Here is a 17,674-nt window from a genome sequence, read left to right as displayed (position 1 = left end):
ACTCTGCATTTTTATTACATTTTAGGCTTTCAACACACACAATAATGTTTTCCCCCAAGATTAAAATAGCTTCATTTTTCAGATTATAAAAATGATAAATGTTTTTTCTAAAAACTGAGCATGAGAGAGAAGTATAAAAGAGAAAGGAGAATTTCCCCAAATATCACCACTTAGAGATAACAATTGGCTTTTTGGGGGAACATCTTTTCAAATATCAATCTGTGCATATAAGCATATGTGGACAAAGAGACATCATTATTTCCACAGCCAGGTGCTATATTGAGACAGTATGGCTGTGCACCTGTATTTGGAAGATTTCTTTGTTGCTTATTCCCGATGCAGAGTTAAAGTGAAGGTGACTAGGGCCTCTTTCCCCTACGGTGTGCAAGGACAGGGCTGGGTGGAGGAAAGAGATCTCTTCATGCTCCACTTTCTTATATATGTATGTGCAGACCAGGCCCTGGAAAGATCGTGATAGTGTATGAAACGTTCGCTAATTACCCCAGCATCTTGCTCCAACTTGGAAGGGAAGCAGCCGATGTGAGTGATTCTAAATTTTCCCCTTTACAAGGGATACAGGATTCCTATGTGAAATTTGTGGTAACCTCTCCTCTGCTGCTGCCAACGCAGACACAGTGTCTCCTAAACAGAAGGGTCACCTACTGGCACAGCTGCTTCACACATTGATGAATCTGACATATTTTGAAAACAGATGTCTTCTAGAACCTCTTTTTACAGCTAAAAAATATGGGCATTTAATGCCATCTTAATAGTTTTTTTTTTTTTCCCTAGCCTGTTTGTTATGATAGATTTGTCTTGTTAAATGTGGTTTGCCAACATTGTACTGTTATGGAGTTGATCCCCCTCTTTGCTGAGGGGCCGCTATACAAAGAGACTCAGGGAGGGGCACCTGGGTGGCTCAGTTGGTTAAGCGTCTGACTTCGGCTCAGGTCATGATCTTGTGGTTCCTGGGTTCAAGTTCAGCAACGGGTTCTGTGCTGACAGCTCAGAGTCTGGAGCCTGCTTCGGATTCTGTCTCCATGTCTATCTGCCCCTCCCCTGTTTGCACTCTGTCTCTCTTTCTGTCTCTCTCAAAAATAAACATTTTAAAAAGCTCAAAGAGAGTCAGAGTGAACATTTGTCTTTCTGGCTGCTTGTTATCTGAGCATTCTTCCTCTTCTCAGGGCAGTCCCTCAGATAGTCACCAGACTTTGTCAGCCAGGACCAGCTCAGCTCTTTGGCATTGGTGACCTCCAAGGTGTAGCTGGATCCATACCCAACCCCGGAGTCACTCCACGTCCTTCTGACTTCTTTTCTCCCAGCCACGGGACCACTTCTGGACCTGCTGGTAATTTTTATTTCTTACTGATAATGGCGTAGTGGGGGGAGAAAGGGAAGACAAATTTCTGGACCCCTCTCTGCCTCTGGGAGGTTCACCTTCTCACCAGAGACACATTGACTACAGTTCCTGGTTACACCTGCTTCAACATGTTATGATGTGTGTTACTGAGGGGGCAGGGAAAGCAGGCTGGGCATGTCTTCTCACTGAAGCTAATAGTTTCCCCAAAAGAGCACCCAGTTCTCTTTCTGTCATATCCTTTTTTTCCCTTTTGTTTTTTTTAGTTTATTTACTTATTTTGAGAGAGAGCATGAGCAGAGGAGGGGCAGGGAGAGAGGGAGAGAGAGAATCCCAGGCAGGCTCCTTGCTGTCAGCACAGAGCCTGACATGGCGCTAGAACTCACAAACCATGAGATAATGACCTGAGCTAAAATCAACAGTCGGGTGCTTAACTGACTGAGCCACACAGGCACTCCGTTTGTTAGACCTTTTATTTTTATTTTCTTTTTATGTTTCTTTATTGAGAGAGAGGGAGATACGGAGTGTGAGCAGGGGAGGGGCAGAGAGAGAGGGAGACAAAGAATTCGAAACAGGCTCCAGGCTCTGAGCTGTCAGCACAGAGCCCCACACGGGACTCAAAGTCACGAATCGCAAGATCATGACCTGAGCTGAAGTCGGACGCTCAGCCAACTGAGCCACCCAGGCGCCGCGACGCCCACCCCCACCCCCGGGCCATCTGTTATATTTTAAACTTACAGCAAGAGCTCTGCTGTCGCACTAACTGGGATTCAACCTGGGGAGGCCATGGGGGCAAGACAGGGTGTGTGTGTGTGTGTGTGTGTGTGTGTGTACACATTCTGTATATTATATGGTTAATATTTATTGAGCATGAACCATGTGCCAAGGCCATATATATTATTTCACTTAATCCTCATAGTGACTATATGAAGTAGGAACTGAATAAACTATTATTGAACTCCTGGTTATAAATGAGGAAACAAAGCTACAAAAAGTGAAATAACTTGATCAAAGTCATGCAACTAGGAAGTGATAGAGTCAAAATTCAAAACCAAGCAACTTAAACCTAGCCTGCACTCTTAATTCTATTCTACTTCTTTTCTATCAATATTGACTGTTATCACTATTATTTTATATACATTATTTGTCTCATTATTATCTCAATAAATTTTTTTAGGTCGTGCAATTATTCTCAGATCATCTTTGGTATGAGAGGGACTTTTCAGGGCTTTGTACGCAGATAGGCAAGGCCCTAAATGAGATTGTACAAAAACAGTGATGTCAGTGAGGCTGAAAATGTGGTGGGGCTGCTGTCTCCAAGGCAGGGAACTGATGAACTGTTGAACACAGCTAAAAATTCTGTGCAGACTTTGGTCCAGTTCTTTCTTTCATTTTTTGTTTACATTTCCAGCAAGAAACCTAGACTCCATGTTTTCATGAGTCTGCCTCCTTCTATCATTTGAAAGTGATAAGATTTGTGTATCTCAGTCATTCTCAAATTTTTGTGTGCCAAAACCACCTGGATACTTATTAAAAGAGACTGGTAGGCCCCTCCTCCAGAATTTCTGATTCAGTAGGTCTGACTGAGGCCCGAGAATGAGCATTCCCAGCAAGTTTCCCAGTGGTGTTGAACCAGGGACCACACTTCTGGGAACCACTGGTATAGATCAAACAAGGGTACTTTAGCAGGAGGCTATTTCTTTTAGACAAACCACGGATTTACTTAAATATATATTTGTGAGATCTAGGTAATGGGCTTTCAGTCCTGGATTCATACATTCTTTGACACCATTCTCTAATTTAAGAGATGATTTGAACTCACCTCTCAGTTTTACATTGGGCCCCAAATCACCCTTATGATCCTGCATTCACTATTGGACTCTGCTTATAACTAATGTGTGAATCTACTAACTGTTAGCAAAGACGTACTAGATGCATGTTGAAGAAAATCAAATACTATTATACCCTCAAGAAGCTCATAGGAAGTAGGATTTAAATATTAATCAACAAAATAAAATTGTACTGGGATAAGCATTAAGAGGGAGAAGGCCATGTGTTGTGTGTCCTTAAGTCAGGGTCATTAGCATTCTCTGAGGTGACACTTCAAGCTGAAGGATCAGAAAACCCCACTAACTTCACTCAAAGACATTTCAGATGATGTTTATTTCCAATGGTAAGTAACATTAAACGCAAAATAATTTTAGCAAGTGGAGAAATGTTCCAAAAGCCCAGGAAGGCCCCTATGGATTGTTGAATGGACTAGAATGTATGGTTATTTTAGTAAACTACAAATCCCCTGGTGCTTCTGTACCTCAAACCACCAAATCAAGGTTTAAAACATACACATGAATCTAGGGGCACCTGGGTGGCTCAGTTGGTTGAGTGTCCGACTTCTGCTCAGGTCATGATCTCCCAGTTCATGAATTCGAGCCCAGCATTAGGCTCTGTGCTGACAGAGAAGAGACTGTCTGGAACTCTCTTTCCCTCTTCCTCTCTCCCCCCTTGCACTCTCTCTCTCTCTCTCTCAAAATAAATGAATAAACATTAAAATTTTTTTAATGTTTATTCATTTATTTTGAGAGAGAGAGAGAGAGAGAGAGAGAGAGAGAGACAGCATGAGTGGAGGAGGGGCAGAGAGAGAAGGAGACACAGAATCGGAAGCAGGCTCCAGGCTCTGAGCTGTCAGCACAGAGCCCAGCATGGGGCTCGAACTCATGAACAATGAGATCATGACTTGAGCTGAAGTCGGATGCTCAACCGATGGAGCCATGCAGGCAGCCCAACATGAAAAAAAATTTTTTTTAAATAAAATAAAACATCACATGAATCTAGTAAGACTTGATCAGGGTTTATTTGTCACTTCTCCAGGGGACCCACTTGTATGAGGGAAAATATCTAGACTTGGGAAAATGCTCATGCTCTCAGGTCTTTTGGAAGAGTTTATTAGTGCAAATGGTTCTCAGCACTTTCCTTCTCCGCAGAGGGAATACAGAAAATAAAAAGTTGAAATACTTTTGACTCACGTGAGCCAAACTGGTGTGATCCTCTGAAGCAGTCCAGCTCTGTTCAAAGTGCCAATGAATACATTGAACATTTTCTCAAGAAAATAATCTTCTCTCCCCAAGGCTTATTAAAGAAAACTAAGCATGTTCCCTAGGGTGTGGGAGTGAAACACAGTCCTTAAATTTTTATTCCCCTTGTCTTCTCTTCCTAGGTAGAAACTGAGAAGAATCTGAAGAGTTGAGTTACAGCAATTCACGTGGCAGCAGGTTGGAAGAGGAAAGAGTCCTAGAGGCATGAGTAATAACAGAGGGAAGGCCTGTTTGCTCAGCAGATCAGGTGACTTCCTCTGTGACCTAGCCTTCCAGGTTGATTCCCTTGGTCAAGTTCAGGTTAATCATATGGCATTTAGACTATGCAGGTTGTTTAGGAAAGACCTTTGATAATGACGTCACGGAGAGGTACAGCCTGGGAGCCAACTAAATGCCTCCTGCTGTCTCCAGATGTCAGAAGAATGTTTGCATTTGGCAATTTCTATAAAATAAACATACAACATCTAAAAATGCAAATATTTTTGAACCAGAATCTCATTTCTAAGAATGTATTTTAGATGAATGTGCAAATATTTTGTTGTGGTATTATTTGTATTGAAGCACAAAGATTAAAAAATCCTGAATGTCCTGTCAACAGAAGACAGGTTATATAAATTGTGCTATATTCTTAAAAATCATAACTTCTAAAATACGAAACCCCTCTACAGATATATCTATTATGAAATGAGTTTACATGAAATATTGATAAGTAAAAAAAAAACAAGATTCAGGACATTATATGTAGCATGTTCTAACTTCTATAAAAAGAGCGGTTATCTATGTCTATTCATTTGTCTATATTCTAGTGTATTAGCAGTGATATTTTCCAGTGGTTGCCTCTGGGATGGAGGAGTGCAGGAATGAGGGTCTGGGATGAGTAGCAGAATTTAAGTGTCCTCAAATCCCATATGTATTATATGAACATTTTACTATGCCCATGTATGTTTCTTATACACTTAAAGAAGACTTTTTTTGTTTTTGTTTTTTTGTTTGTTTTGGAAAAAGGACCTAAGTGTGTATATTCCCAGTCTACTCCAGCATGGGCCAGACTCTGAATTTTGCAAGGCAGAGGTTACATGAAATGTAGGGATAACCCTGTTGAATTAGTCCACTCAGGCCGCCATAACAAAATACCACAGACCGCATGGCTTAAACAACAGACATTTATTTCATCCTAGTTCTGGAGGCCAGAAGTCCAAATCAGGGTGTCAGCAGGTTTGGTTTCTGGTGAAATCTCTCTCCTTGGCTTGCAGGCAGCCACTTTCTTGCTATCTGGTCATATGGTCTCCATGCACGAGGAGACAGAGAGAGATATCTCTCATGTCTCTTTCTTTTCCTGTAAGGACACCAGTCCAATGCATCATGGTCCCACCTTTTACATCCTCCCTTAACTATCCCTTTAAAGGCCCTATCTCCAAATACAGTCACATTGGACGCAAGGGCTTCAACATATGAATTTTGGAGGGACACAGTTCAGTCCAAAGCACATGGTAAGTGGACTTCAGAGTATCTACATATTTTTTTAATGTTTATTTATTTTTGAGATTGAGAGTTGGGGAGGGGCAGAGAGAGAGATGCATACAGAATCTGAAGCAGACTCCAGGCTCTGAGATGTCAGCACAAAGTCCGACACAGGGCTCGAACCCCTGAACTGTGAGATCATGACCTGAGCCAAAGTCAGACGCTTAACTGACTGAGCCACCCAGGCACCCCTACATATTTTTTAATCAGCCTCGCCTTTCACACTTCCCAAAGCCCTCATTTATGCTCCTGATAGCACCAAGAGAAACAGATGAGGAGGTAAGAACTGGAGCAAGAGATAGGAGAAAAGTAGGTCATTAACTCTGAAGCTGATATTGCTGTGGCCTCCATGTTCTATCACCACCACATACCTCTCTCCCATCATCCTGGGTCTACAAAGAATCAACTGGGACATATGATCATAAAACACCTCTTATTTCACTGTTTCCAGAACATGTAAGATTATCTACAACAAATAAATTAAAGCAGTGTCTGGGAGTGCAAGCTGGTGCAGCCACTCTGGAAAACAGTATGGAGGTTCCTCAAAAAACTAAAAATAGAACTACCCTATGACCCAGCAATTGCACTACTAGGCATTTATCCAAGGGATACAGGTGTGCTGTTTCAAAGGGGCACATGCACCCCCATGTTTATAGCAGCACTATCAACAATAGCCAAAGTATGGAAAGAGCCCAAATGTCCATCGATGGATGAATGGATAAAGAAGATGTGGTATATATATACAATGGAGCATTACTCGGCAATCAAAAAGAATGAAATCTTGCCATTTGCAACTACGTGGATGGAACTGGAGGGTGTTATGCTAAGTGAAATTAGTCAGAGAAAGACAAAAATCATATGACTTCACTCATATGAGGACTTTAAGAGACAAAACAGATGAACATAAGGGAAGGGAAACAAAAATAATATAAAAACAGGGAGGGGGACAAAACAGAAGAGACATAAATATGGAGAACAAACTGAGGGTTGCTGGAGGGATTGTCGGAGGGGGGAGATGGGCTAAATGGGTAAGGTGCATTAAGGAATCTACTCCTGAAATCATTGTCTCACTATATGCTAACTAATTTGGATGTAAATTTTTAAAATAAAAAATAAAAAAATAAAGCAGTGTCCTGAAAGACTTCGTTGCTCATTTTTTTTTTTTTTTTGGAGTGAAATTTGTTTTCTTTTCTCCTCTTTGATGGGATTAGGTGAATTGTTAAGTATAAAATCTGAATGTAATGACTGAGGCCTTTGGTGTCTTCCATGTGAATGTTCTCAATTTTATCAGAGCAGTCTAGCCTGTGAACCATATTGCATTGGAAGTGATCTTGTTCCATATGATAATATACAAAGGCTCTGGGGGGAAAAATTTGATTGCCTAAGCAGGCCATGTTTCTGCTAATAGTGCTTTTTGAAGCGTGGTAAGGACACTCAGCATGCATAAGAAATACACGGAGGTGAAGGATGAGGAAACAGAGAGGTCAAAGGGAGAGTCAGAGGACACACAGTAATTCAGATGAGTGAGTTTAGCCCTTATAGTCCTTTAGTGGCTCACCACAGCTTTCCAAATGAAGTCTCAGCCTAGTCTAGGAGGGTTCTTATCTCTCTGTCAGCCTCGTCCCCCACATTCCAGCCTCACACTCTAAGCTCGGGCAATAAGGAGCTGGTCGCTGACATCTACTTGCTTCGCGCTGACTCCAGATTCTTCGCCTCTACTCAAGGTGTGTCCCCAGCTTGAGATTCTCTTTCTTCATGACTTTGCTTTGATAATTCTACCTCATCTTTTCGACATTCAGCAGAAGAGTCATCACCTTCGAGAAGCCTCTTTCAGATCTATAGGCTTAGTATCCCTCTTCTGGGCTCCCTCAGCTCTGAACCCTTACAGGCATCTCTCTGTCTCTCTCTTTCTCTCAATTTCTCCTCTCTCTCTCGTAACTTACTTTTGTCTCCTAACCAGTTGGCACAGTGCCTGGCACACAGGCATTTTAAAAAATACATTTGGAATTGAACAGTTCAAATTTGATAATGTGTCTAACAAGTCTGACATCTGTTCACAGCAACCAGAACTTTCTCCTCGCTAAACTGGTAGTTGGAGAAAACTGGACTTGGGACTAGAGGTGGACTCTGTACATACGATATTAGATATTATTCCTCACTCAGGGTTTAGTGCACAAAGGTGCCTGCCTGCTTGCCTGTCTGTTTGCTTTCTGGAAGCAAACCCCAAGGACCCCTTTGCAGTAGGAGCAGTAAGAATACAGTGGGAAAGGGAGAGGTCTTTACCCCGAGAGCTGGGTAAATGCTCACTCATTCATCCATTTATTGCCCCTTACCTTCAGGCAGGCCGAGTTCTACACGCAGGAAACAAGACACAGAGTCTGCTCTCCTGGAATTCACAATCTTGTTTGGCTGATAGATGTGTAAACACACGGCTCATTCTTCTCCTCAGGTATTTTAAGTTTACTGTTTTGATCTGAAGGCACAGGATAAGCAGTGATTTGTCTTCCTGCTGAAGCCAAGTGTCAGAGAAAATTAACTCTTAGCTAGCGGCTGAGCATAACCAGTGGCCTGACATCTAAGCCTGTATTGCCTTTAACCTTCATTGTTCTCTTCTCGAAATTGAGATTGCAGTATGTCCCTGAGGGTAGTAAATTTAAAATTTTACTACACTGAATTTTATGAAGAAAGTATGTTTTATCATAATTTTTGAAAACTTGGATATTTGCAAAACAGATTTGGAACCTGTCCCTGTAATTACCGTGTACTGTGATAAGCACATATTTAACACAGGAAACAGGGAAGAGGTACACAGGTAGTAGAGGTCTTATGTGGAAAATAGCAAATAAGGCAAAGATTCCATTTTCAGCATGAAAAGAATTTCCTGTGTTTTGTCCAAAAAGATCAGACTCCTAACAAAACTTAGTAATGCAAATATTGGCTCCAAAAAAGGAGGCTTTTTCTCCCAGAGTATGTTTAGGGCTAGCTCTAAAATCTGGGGCACACCTTCTTTCAAGGAAAGCATTCTTAACTCTAAAGAATAAAAAATGTAACCCAACCTGACTATTCCAGTGGGCTCTGGTCCCTGGAAAGCTCCAAGATGCAGCTGGCAGGGAGGATGCGTGGGGAGGGTGGTGGTGAAATAGGCCAGTTGGCAGCCAGAGCTAAGCGTTGCAAAATCAAGGGGAAGAAACCTAGAGCAAACCTCCGGGTCCTTCCTCTGTTTAAAATGACTTCCCTCGACAATGGCCGACTTCAATGATATGCCCAACTTAAAGCACGCATATATGAGAGAGTATTGGATTTAAATAAAGCACAGATAGAAGCATTACTTTGCACCCTACAAAAAATTGCTGTCTGACCTACTATATCATGTGAGCATAATGAAGATACTTTGTTTTGAATGGTGTCAACCAGGCAACTTGTGAATTTATAGCAAATTGAATGTTGAATTCGAGTTGTACGAATTTGGAAAATCTTAATGTGAATTGGGGAAGTTAGATTTCTTTCCCTGACAAATGAATTTTGTGTACGGCAGGCATTTTTCAGCATTTGCAACATGTTTAGTGTTTGAGAACTGGAACATTTGCATACTTTGTTAGAGAATAAGAAAGGGCAGCGATGACTTTGGTAAATTTCTACTTTTTATAATTAAATAAATCACAGCTTTTTCCCCCTCTAGAACATCTTGTAAACTTGGATAGCACTGAGTTCAGTCTAATATAGTTTCCTGGCTTAGAAAAAAATTATGTCAATAGTCACTGCATTCAATAGTATCTAAAAGTTAGACTGATCTAACGAAATATAGTCCAGGTAATCAGACCCCGTGAACAATTCAAATAGTATATATGGTTTTCTTTTTAAAAATTAATACTTCATAAAATGAGGTTTTATTCCTAAAACTGAATGGAGTCAACTTTCTGCCTTTTAATGAAGCTTAAAGTATATATGTTAGCCAAACCCCATATTTGCCCTGAAAATAATGTCAACAACTTACAGAAGGATATTTGTTGTAAATGAGATAATCTCTTTCAAACAACTTTTTCAGTTTGCATGTGGATCAGCTATTTTGACAAACTCCTTCTTGTTAATCTGACAACAAATTGATTCAAATAAATAACTGGCTTGATTGATATTTTTCATTGAGTTGGCTTAAAACATTTGACCACATTGACTTCTTGTTTGGTATTTAGTAGTCACAGCTAAAGAAGCTCACTAACCACACCAGCTATTTGTATAGGGTCTGTGAAATATCAATACCTTTCTAGCTTCCACAAAGCACTTCTCATCAACCAGGAAATTGGTCAGTTTGACGGGCAAGTTTTAGAACATTTCAGATGTTCATTCAGCTAGCACACCATGACTGATTTTCCTATTTTTCTCCCACTGATACAAAGAGAACAAATAACTCTTTACTGAGATATTCTTTTCCATCTTTAACACAATGTAGTCTACTTCCGAAAAGATGTTAATTCATGTTAAAATGAATTAACAGGGTAAAAGGGTGCATTCAGTATTCAAGTAGGCAGATATACTGTAGAATAGTACACAAATCCTGAGGATTAATTATACTTAAGAATTCAAGAAGTACTTATGAGCATAATAGGTGTAAAAGATAAGACACAATACCTGTAACATTAGTTTTGTTTCAATAGAGAGAGTTAAAATAAACATACCAATGGGATGAAAGCCACAGGCCAAAGCATAGTGAAAGGACACTTGATTTAAGGTATGACTTTGGGTAGGTTAACTTAAAGTATGATTTTGTTCACTTACATTTTAAATTGGCCAATGATACCAAATTTAAATGGCTGCAAGATTTCAAAGAAAATGCATACATGAAAGAACTTTTGTAGTTGAGACCTACAAAAACTTTCTATTGCATAGGCTACATGTACATGTATCAGTCATACATATGCGTATGCCTACATATCATATTATGTATACATTTAAATGGAAATAGAATATGATGGGATTTCAGAAGCACTGGTAACTGGAGAATTTATAAGAGCAATGATTTATCTCCATTCCCCTCCCCCTCTTCTTCACGTGAATTGATGGTGAAATTCTTTTATTATTATAACTGTGTTGGGATAAAATTAGGAATGGAGGAGGGTTTATACATTTCCTCCCTTCTTCAGGACCCTAATAAAAATTCTATCATTTTCTTTAAAAAAAATTAATGTTTATTTTTGAGAGAGAGAGAGAGAGCGAGGGAGACCACAAGTGGGGGAGGGGCAGAGAGAGAGAGGGAGACACAGAACTCAAAGCAGGCTCAAGGTTCCAGGCTCCAGGTTCCAGGCTGTCAGAGCCCGATGCAGGGCTCGAACTCAGAGTGTGAGATCATGACCTGAGCTGAAGTCAGACGCTTAGCTGACTGAGCCACCCAGACGCCCCAAATTCTATCATTTTCAACCCAGTTTCCCTGTCTATGGAAAGATTTCTTCTTGATGGACTGGAGGCAAAATCCATCCATGTAGTAAATTATTGAGGAAGTAGAGAAAAACAGTGGGTACTTGAAAGGTGGACAGAGTGTCTTCTTCTGGAAAGGGGCTTAAGGACAGCTGCACTGGAGCAGCTGTGGGTGAGAAAAGAGCAAATAAGAGAAGAATGGGAGTTTCAGTAAGTGTTGCTGTGGATAACGTGTTTGGATTTCTTTTAATGTCCTACAAGATATTTGAGTAAAAAATACGATTTATTTTTCATTACTTTTGCTAACTGGACTGTGTTTCATAAACATAATACCAATACTGAGCCGCATGGCTCTGGATATTTTCATGATTTAAAGAATTTCATAGGTGTTTACCACATACTGGACCAGGATAGCCTCTGTGTATGCAAACCAACAAAATGGCCTCTCCTCTCAAGAGGTCAAAGGGTCTACAGTACATATGGGTGTATGTGCAATGCATGAAACAAAGTGTTTGGGTGCTAAGCCGTACCAGATAACAGGTTTTACACTAGATGCATATTCTTAAAATATGACAGCAAGGGGTGTCCAGGTGTCCTGGGGATGGTGGACACCAGGAAAATCATTACAACTCCAGAGATGTTTCCCGACTGACCTAGGGAGGTGGCAGTGGAGGAGGGACAAGAGATAAGAGAGTGGTGAAGAATAGAACCATGTGCTATTTTTCTCCTGGAGACTTTGAGCTGCTAAAAATTTTCTGTGGATGTATTTAAAGTTCGATTCACAACGTAGATAAGCCAAGAAGGCTAGAGTGATTTCCTTATGATTTGGTTTTATTTGATTTGTTTTTGAGAGAGAATGTGTGAGCTGGGGAGAGGGGCAGAGGGAGAATCTCAAACAGGCTCCACACTCCACACTCAACATGGGGGGCCTGACACGGGGCTCAATCCCCCGACCCTGGGATTATGACCTGAGCCAAAATCAGGAGTTGGATGCTTAACTGACTGAGCCACCCAAGTGCCTTCTTATGATTTTAAAGATGACTCCAGCACAGGGAGAAAATCAGAAGATAGAGTCAGGTGATTGTCTTCCACAATATGTGGAAGGAGAAAAAACTAGAAGTACACTATTGCTAAATACTTATTACATGGTTACTAACTTCCTTCATAACTAAAACTTGAATGTTCATGCTTACAGTAGATGCTGTCATTTCACAATGAAATGTGCAGTGTGTCTAATGTAGTTAACTGTGAGTATATGAGTAATCTAAGCGTTCTGTTTGACACGAGGCAGATGATGCATCATGACTAACTAGGGATACATTCCATCCCGGTAGTTTTTTTTTTTTTATTTTTAAAAATGTTTTTATTTATTTTTGAGACAGAGAGAGACAGAACATGAGCAGGGGAGGGGCAGAGAAAGGGGGAGACACAGAATCTGAAGCTGGCTCCAGGCTATGAGCTGTCAGCACAAAGCCCGACATGGGGCTCGAACTCACAGAGTGTGAGATCATGACCCGAGCTGAAGTCGGACGCCCAACCAACTGAGCCACCGAGGCGCCCCCACCCTGGTAGTTTTAATACAGCAAAGCAAGGTGACAATAGGGAAGCAAGATGAAGCCAAATATACAATATATTTTTAAAAATTGTGTCTTCTGGGGCTCCTGGGTGGCTCAGTTGGTTGACTGTCTGACTCTTGATTTCAGCTGAGGTCACAATCTCACAGTCGTGAGATCGAGCCCTGCACTGGGCATGGAGCCTATGTGGGATTCGTTCTCTCCTCCCTCTGCCCCTCCTCTGCTTGAGCACGTGCTCTCTCTCTCAAAAATGAATGAATGAGTGAATTAATTAACTAATTAAAAAAAATTGTGACTTATATCGCATGTACTTTTTGTCATCTATGTAAGCATGAGAAAGGAAGTATGGGGTGGAATTTGAATCAGGCTTCTCTTTTCAAGATTGGTCATTAGCTTAAATAAGAGTGTTTCTGTGCTATGCATGTTTCATCCCTCAGTGAGGAGGAGGGAGATGTGGGAGAGGGACACAAATGACATTTCCTGAGTGTTTGTTTCATGCCAGGTGGGGTGCTGGGCACTCCACCCGTGATGTCACTGGCTGGGAGTGGCAGGGTGGGCAGTGTGAAGAATGAACTGCAGGAGCAGGCTCACGGGCTGGGGTCCTGGTTCAGCTACCTACTCCTGTGACTTTGGGCAAATTATCTACTGTTCTTGGCAATTAACACTCACTGAGCTTTTACCCTGTACTAGAAAGTGTGTCAGGTGTTTTATTTATTTATTTTCCTTACAGCATCCTTATAATAAGGTATTGTTATTATCATTTTGAAGACATTGAGGTAAAGAGAAGTTAAATGAGGGAGAATATAAAGAGTAAAAACGTCTGGTTCTACAGTCACAGTGCCGGCGTTCACATCCTAGCCAGACCACTTATGAGCTGGGCTAGCTTAGGCAAATTATTTAACCTCTCTTGAGACTCGTATAGCATGCTGTGAACAGTGTTTGGCACCTAGGAAAAGCTTAGGAAATGTTAGCTGTTACTGTAATTCGGTGAAATGGCAGGTATCTTGTTTGGGAAGTACATTTACTGCTTGGCCTTGAGTAACCAAGAGAGGGAACAGATACCTTGTTTTTAGGACACTGATTTGAAGCCAGTCACAGCACAGCACACACAGCTATTTGCATTTAGGGCCATGCATGCACTCTCTGGTCCTTCTCCACTCCATCAGGGTATGTGTTCCTCTTTCATTTCCCCTTTGGGGTTGGGGTGGAGGGGTGGGAAGGTGAGAGTTGCCTTGCCCTTGTTGTGATGTTTCTGAAGAACAAATCAAGGCTTTAGTAATGGGTGTTATAGAGTGCTGTGACTTGCCCAAGCTAAAGGTCACCAACCCGCATCTTGACAAGGGGAGTATCCATGATATATAGCACACACAACAAAAATAAACCTCATTAGCTCAGAGAAATTATGTTTTGGGGACTCTTTATTTGTGCTCCAAACCTTGAAGCCCAATGATAGGGCCCATTAAATAAAGACATCTCTATTTCACCATCTGCTTAGAGGATTCTTTAAATTAAGATTTATGAATATGGCAAAAAAGGCTAGTTTAAGAAGATAAAACGGAATAAAATATTTGTGAAGTATTTATCCCTATAAACTGACGAGTTGGGTTTGTACTTAAGCCCATTTTCAGTACTAGTTCTTAGATTAAAAAAAAATTACCTTTAATTATCAGAACACTGAAGACTCATAAGAGAAGACAACCAGTGTAAGGGTAGCTATCTTTTTAAAAAATAAAATATAAAGAAATTCATTCATGCTTCTCCTTTATGAATTGCTAGTCTTTCTAAGACTCTTTAACTTTGAAGAAATTGTCAGCTATGATGGCTGTGGATGCTAGACACATCTTCCAGGGCCAGCTCAGGTCCCTCGCCACTTTGACAATCTCAAGAGTGAGGTCCTTGGCTTGACAGCCCTGAAAAGCCAATGACCTAAAGACCCATCATCAGGAATGCGCATCCCCATTTTTGTTTTGATGTTGCTGCCTGTTTCTTTCCTCAGCCCACCCCTTCTACAGGACTGACCTCCAGCCTGTTACGTTACAGGGTTGGCCTGGTCATGTAGACCAATCTCCAGATGGAGAATTAATGATCTTGGGAACAAAATGGCAAAATCATTTGAATGGTTTCCATGCATCTCCTTTGGGGATGCTTGATTGAGAGTGTCTTAAGTGACCCAGATGGTTCAAAATACAGCATTCAGTGTGTCCCATCCAACTATAGTTAGGTGTTCACTGAGATCGCTATGCTAATCTTCTTTGAATTACGAAAGAGCCTGTTTAAGACCAACTCGTATATAGATGGTATATCCCCAGTTTTAGAGTGTGACTGGTATCGGTTCCTTTCTAAGGACATTTTCTGTTTCCAGTGTGAAAATAGATAAACATTTTAAATAAACTGGTAAGGATAATCAGATTGCATACAAAAGTTAAAGAATAAGTACCCCATTAAGTTAAACCATAAATAATACTTAAGATTAACAGTATTTTCTAACAAGGGCACCTGGGTGGCTCAGTCAGTTAGGTGTCTGATTTTTGGCTCACACCATGATCTCATGGTTTGTGAGATAGAGCCCAGAACTGGGCTCAGAGCAGAGCTTGCTTGGGATTCTCTCTCCGCCTCTCTCTGCTCCTCCCTCCTTACCTCTCTCTCTCAAAATAAACTTTAAAAAACAGATAGTATTTTCTGGGGCATCTGGGTGACTCAGTTAAGCATCAGACTTCGGCTCAGGTCATGATCTCATGATTCATGAGTTCAAGCCTCACAGGCTCTTTGCTTTCAGTGGGGAACCCACTTCAGATCCTTTGTCTCCCTCTCTCTGCCCCTTCCCTGCTCTCTCTCTCTCTCTTTCAAAAATAAATAAACACTTAAAATATATATACTATTTTCTGACTAAAAATTAGCTTAATATCCTGTAAATATAAAAGTACTGTAGTAAAATATAATTATGCAAAATAAGGTGAGATTATTCTCTAAAAATCAGGAAAAAATACCCATGAAGGATTAAACTAAATGGCTTCTGAACACTGCTGGCAATGGCTAGTTTGTTTCCAGTGGACCAGTGCTCTGGAAGGGTTGGAATGTAAGGCAGGGTCTAAAACAGGCTTTTCTCTCCATCTCAGTGTTCTTTCCCTGCTTTGCTCACCCCCTTGCAACAGACAGGAGGGATTTGAGGCACATCACCTTCACTTGGACGCAGGATGGGACAGGAGAGGGATCCTCCTGTTCTTTACAAACAGCTGCTGTAGAGGAGGCCCCCGGGTGCCCTTTCTCCTTCCACCAGGCTGGTGGAGATGACAGAGAGAGAAAGAGAGAAAGGGGGGGGGGGAGAAGGGAGGAGGAGGGAGAGGGATGGAGAGACGGATGATAGGCATGGCAGCCTCCCTGGGACAAGGCTGTGGAGTGCATCTGAAGTTCAGCTGGCTGCTCTGTTTCCCCCCCACACTTCTCTGTGCACTCCAGTGACCTCACCCAGCAGGTTGGTAGGACTTAGAAAGAACTTCTATTGCTTCTTCTGGCATTTGCAGAAGCTCCATTAACAGCTCTGGTACCTTTGGCATTGAGGCATCTGCCAACCACACTTGGAAAAGACAAGATTGTCAGTGTGTCAAAGGTGAAAAAAGGTGAAAAAAGAACTTCAAATGTATTTACAATACCTCCCCTCCCCTCTATCCTACTGAAGGTCCTTTGCTTGTTCTTTGGCTACTAGGCCTTTGTAATACTGAGTGGAGATATCAAAGGAAAGGAGCCCAGGTAGGGGAAAGACCCCTCTCCATAGGAGAAGGCAAGAAAGGGAAATTCAGGTAGGAGGAAGGGGTTGGAAGGAAATAAAAGAACAAGTCAAACATGAGAGGATTTTTAGCTCATCATGAGTGGTGATGTCCTATCCCTCCCCCAATGACTGTATATAAAGGACTCTCACACAACAGATTCTGTATTATTTTCCTTTATATTTTGAAAAAAAAATTTTTGACCTATTATTTTAAACACTTAAAAAATAACTCACAAACATGTTTAATGTGCACCAGTTATTTTTTTTAAAGTGGTTTAAAAATAATTTAATTCTATAATAATCCTATAAGGTAGGCACAGTTACTTTTCCTACTTTATTGTTGAGGAAACAAGGCACAGAGAAGCTATACAGCTCAAGGTCACATGGGCAGAACATTATGAATCTGAGTCTCAAACTCACAATCTGGCCCCTAACTTTGTGCTTTTAGCCACTGGATTCTACTTCATCTCTTCCCTTTTAACTTTGGATTTTTATTAAAAGTATAAAAAAGAGGGGCGCCTGGGTGGCTCAGTTGGTTAAGTGTTTGACTTTGGCTCAGGCCATGATCTCATGGCTCATGACTTAAAGCTCCGTGTCAGGCTCTGTGCTGACAGCTCAGAGCCTGGAGCCTGCTTCAAATTCTGTGTCTCTGGCTCTCTCTGCCCCTCCCCTCCTCAGACTCTCTGTCTCTCAAAAATAAATAAACATTAACAAATGTATATAAGAATATAGTCTCCTTGCCAAAAATATTGAACTATAAGGAAGCCAAACCATCCCTGAACCACTCCACATCTTCAAATTTTGATTCTTTTCCACCTTAGAGATAATTGTGTTCTTCCAGATCTTTTATCTCCTGTATTTGGATGTATGCATGTGTATGTGTGTGTATGTATATATACACACACACATAAACCCACATACATATGTCTATATACATATACATATGTATACAAGC

At 41.1% G+C, this 17,674-nt stretch overlaps 1 long non-coding RNA gene across 2 annotated transcripts in view; it reads right to left on the bottom strand.

Annotated features, from left to right (window-relative positions):
- Positions 1-5,625: 5,625 nt before the first annotated feature.
- Positions 5,626-17,674, bottom strand: part of LOC115512216 — a 31,020-nt gene continuing 18,971 nt past the window's right edge. For both annotated transcript variants that reach the window (XR_003968319.1, XR_003968320.1), the window contains exons 2-4: positions 16,448-16,527; positions 8,304-8,443; positions 5,626-5,785 (exon numbers count right to left, since the gene is read on the bottom strand). This is a non-coding gene — a long non-coding RNA (uncharacterized LOC115512216). The remainder of the gene's footprint in view (positions 5,786-8,303; positions 8,444-16,447; positions 16,528-17,674) is intronic.

Source organism: Lynx canadensis, chromosome B1 (genome assembly GCF_007474595.2).
Source record: "Lynx canadensis isolate LIC74 chromosome B1, mLynCan4.pri.v2, whole genome shotgun sequence".
Lineage (NCBI taxonomy): Eukaryota > Metazoa > Chordata > Mammalia > Carnivora > Felidae > Lynx > Lynx canadensis.
Note: the sequence above shows the minus strand (reverse complement) of the source record. Positions and strands in the feature narration are given on the sequence as shown.